The sequence below is a fragment of the Oculina patagonica genome, chromosome 4 (genome assembly GCF_052425735.1).
Source record: "Oculina patagonica isolate OP01 chromosome 4, crgOcupat, whole genome shotgun sequence".
NCBI lineage: Eukaryota > Metazoa > Cnidaria > Anthozoa > Scleractinia > Oculinidae > Oculina > Oculina patagonica.
In genome coordinates this window covers 56,669,539-56,673,543 of record NC_135761.1, presented here as the reverse complement: position 1 = coordinate 56,673,543, position 4,005 = coordinate 56,669,539, and positions in this window count along the sequence as shown.

Genomic DNA, 4,005 nt, shown 5'->3' with positions numbered 1-4,005 from the left:
GGATGAAGAACTGACAGGTGACTTGGGTGTCAATGGACTTTGCGTGAGATGACACACAAAGTATCATTAATTGACCTGTATACACTTATTATCATTTGGGTTTCTGTTCTTGCTTTACTCTTGCTTGTCCCCTGAGGGGAGAGGGGGTACTCTACAAAAATTACACAAGGGTGTGCAGGGATGTAGCTAAGAAAACACTAAGCCAGTTCATCAACAAGCCCAGCTGGCTTTTCTGGCCTTGGCAGCTCTAAAAGTTTACCCAAGTCTTTGTTTTCACGTCAAATTTTGGCCAGATTTAAGTTCTCTTTCAGCCAGTGAAATTAGCCGGCAGCTGGCCATTAGCGACATCCCTGGTTGTGTGGTGTGCTTTCTAAACCCTTACCCTATTTTACACCCTTGTCCTATTTCCTTACCCTGTATTAGACCTGACCTTAAAATTGATACACTATTTTAGAACAGATTCTACCCAAGAAATGCTTTGATTTGCATTAACACTTAAAAAGGGTTTCAAATTTCTGATACATAAGTTGCACTGCTCAAGAGATGAATAATAGCAATCAAAACAGTAGTTTCCTACAAGAATTATACAGAATTTCTGACCAGAGTTCACAAACCATCCTTTTCCAGACAAAAATGGTCAAAATCTACACTCTACTTCAGACCAAAACTGCTGAAAACAAAACCCTTCAGCACTTCATTACCTATATAGCTTATATAAGGGAGTACTCTTCTACAGGGTGCAAAGAAGTTGAATTTTCCAGCCTGCACAAACTGTAGTCAGAATGTACTAGCCTGATAGTCATTTTTTCTAGCCCCTTAAAACTCTCATAAGCATGATGCTTATTTAATACCGTAATGATTCGATTTAGCTCCCTGGGCGCTTATTTACTTTTGGCACCTTAAGGGAGGGCGCTTATTCGAGACAGGGCACTTATTTAATATTGTGTGGTTCCAGAAAATATCCATACCCCCACCACAGAGGAAATTGGAAATTCCAGATGGGTGGGGGGGTCAAGGGCCCAGGAAATTCCGAAGAGGAGGGGGGGTTGCCAGTGGAATTATGTTTCCAGACGGTCAAGTTTGATGCAGTGCAAACTAGTTTCAAAAATCGTTTCTTACCTACTCTACAAGTGTTTTACATAGCAAAAATAGCACTCTGGGTTCTTGATTCACAATCGCTTTACATTTAAAACGGGTTTTCTTTCTCCTGAAAGCACACTGAAAGCAAATAATTTCACTGAAATCCTCCATGTTCGTTCGTCCGCCATTACTTGTTACCAGTCCCCCGAAACTTGACACGTGGTTTGACCGAAAGGCACTGGTGTCAAGGGTTGCTTGTTTCACGTTCGATCGAAGGAAAATCGTCCTTGTTTGTGAAAAGTTTCATGTTTATTAGCGATGAAAATAGTGTAATGATGTCAGAAACTCGAGAATAACATGGTTTTGTTATTTCTGGCTATTTGTTTGTAATTTTCCTGTTAAATTTTGCTTTCTCAGCGAGCATTAGCGATTTTGCGATCACCTTTACGGTGAATGTTTATGGTTTATATCAACACTTCAAATCCGTGTTCTGATACATTTTATAGCGGTTTTCTAAAGCGATTGGAATGAAAAGGGATGGATGGTTATACAACAAGGTAATTTGACAAGTGACTACCAGATATTTTGTTTGTTTACTTTTGAGGAAATTTCTTATTTTGTCTTCAGCAGTACATGTAACGTATGTATCGTTCTAACATATCTTCCGATCGATCAGTTATACACTGTAACTGTTTACAAGAGAGGTGGCCTAAAATTTAGAGCATTGTACAATTTATCTTTTTTTCCAGAGGGGCTGGGGGGTACGCAATATACTTTTGGAAATTCCGGAGGGGTGGGGGGGGTTTATTTTTCTTAACAAAAACGGAAATTCCAGAGAGGTGGGGGGTCTTACGTGAAATACCCTCCGTGGTGAGGGTATGGATATTTTCTGGAACCACACATTTTGAGAAACGACAAAATGTTTAAAACAAAACGTTAATAAATATTAAAACAACTAACAATAACAGAAACTGTGACAGCAACAAATTGTTGCAAGTTCAGTTACTTTTTAAAGTGTTTTTATTTTAGCAGTAAATATATACATGCGCGGTATGGTAAGTGTTCATAATGTTTATCTATTCGACGTTGATGACTTCTTTAGGGTTAGTTATTCACAATAGGGGCGCTTATTAGAATGGGGGCGCTTATTCCGAAGGGGGCGCTTATTGAATCGAATCATTATGGTAAATAAATAAATATTTATATAGCGCCTATCCAGGCCTGCTCTAGACGCTTTTCTATCTGTCAGGCAAGTGAAGGATTTAGTCCACTAATTTGACCACAAAATCCACTAGCCCCAGGCTAGTGTCGCTAACTTTAGGTCTTATCCATTGTACAGTATCATTTAGTTATGCCTCCAAAGTAGCGCAGTTACTTCCGACTAGGTTTAAGGGTAACCCTCCAAAAACTATGAGTGCACAAAATTAAAGATGTCTCTCAGTAGATGAAAGGTAAATTATACACCTGAAAACGACTATCTAGCATGCAGGGCCTGAATATAGCTGACAAATACTGATTTAGCAATTTACAAGTTTGATAATTTCCACTAAGTATCATCCATTTTAAATAATAATTATACTAATATTGTCTTCAGATTTCTTACCGTGGCACTGGACTTGATGACCTCACATCTCCATTTGGGCTTGGCCAGGAATTCTGTAATGAGTTACATGTACATTTCTATTCAACATACCACTGACGGTCAGAGTTAGTGGTTTTGTAAGCAGTGCTGGAAATAATGTTTCTTACTTAAAAGAACATGTGTCCTTCCAAACTTTTATTTGAATGGACATATTTGAAAATTGGTCAGACATCAATTCCTATTTCAAATCAATCACGTTAAAAATTTCCCAAGACGTAGTCGCGTAAGTTCTCAGACATCATGTCCAAACATAATTTATTGCAAAATTGGCTGGACATTTTGGCATATTTGATCGGACAATGGCTGATGACTGACAGTAATTTTCAGCACTGGTAAGAAAAAGATTGCTTATTATAAAGGATAAAGGATAAAAGGAGGATAAAAGAAAGGATAAAATCTGAAGGGGGAGGCAGGGCGCATGATTCTCTGGCTCTTTTGTCAAGGAACATTTACACAATAACTGAGAGAATTCTCACATGCTCATTGGCTGATGAGAGTATAGGATATTGAAAATGAAGTAAATTATTTGTCACCCAATGTAAGGCAAATTTTGCAAGACTTGAGAAAATAGCGCCACTTTTCCAAAACTAAACCCTGGCAAGTTGCAAAATGTCAACTGAAATATTCAGTTGAGATGACATTTCAGGGCTTTAGACTAACTTTTTAACTCACTGGTTTACTACTAGCCAAAAGTAATTTTTCACTAGTCAGGTATATTGATTTTTATCAAGAACAGTTGACTTTTCCGAGTTTTTCACTAGCCAAATGGCTAGTAGGAATGCTAAACCTGGTAGCCAAAACCTAAATTTTAGTAGCCTTTGGCTACATGGCTACCATTAGTCTCGAGCCCTGAATTTCTCACACATTTGACCGCTTCAAGTGAGTTTTGAACATTTTCAAGCAAAATTTGATTTTATGATGCCATTTTGATGGTCTATAAGAGTTTAGGCCAAGGAAAAAATTGTATCGATCTGTTCAGTATATGGTTTCACTATTTAGTGTCTTTAACTGGTATTACTATCTGGAAATTGTTTATTACTGCAAATGCTGAACTGGATATATGCATAGTTGAGAGCATCGCTGAATGTTTAGAGGTTTTTTAATAATTTTTCACATCACGTTGCCGAGCTTGCAGGGTTTTTTACCTGAGAACTCTCTCTTACTAGAAATACTGCATGACACTTAGCTACAACTATGAGGGTGTCACAAGAGTTTTGGGCAGAGTTGAATTAAAACAACTCAAAACAGTTTCCTCTCGTTCAGATATTATCTAAACCTTATCA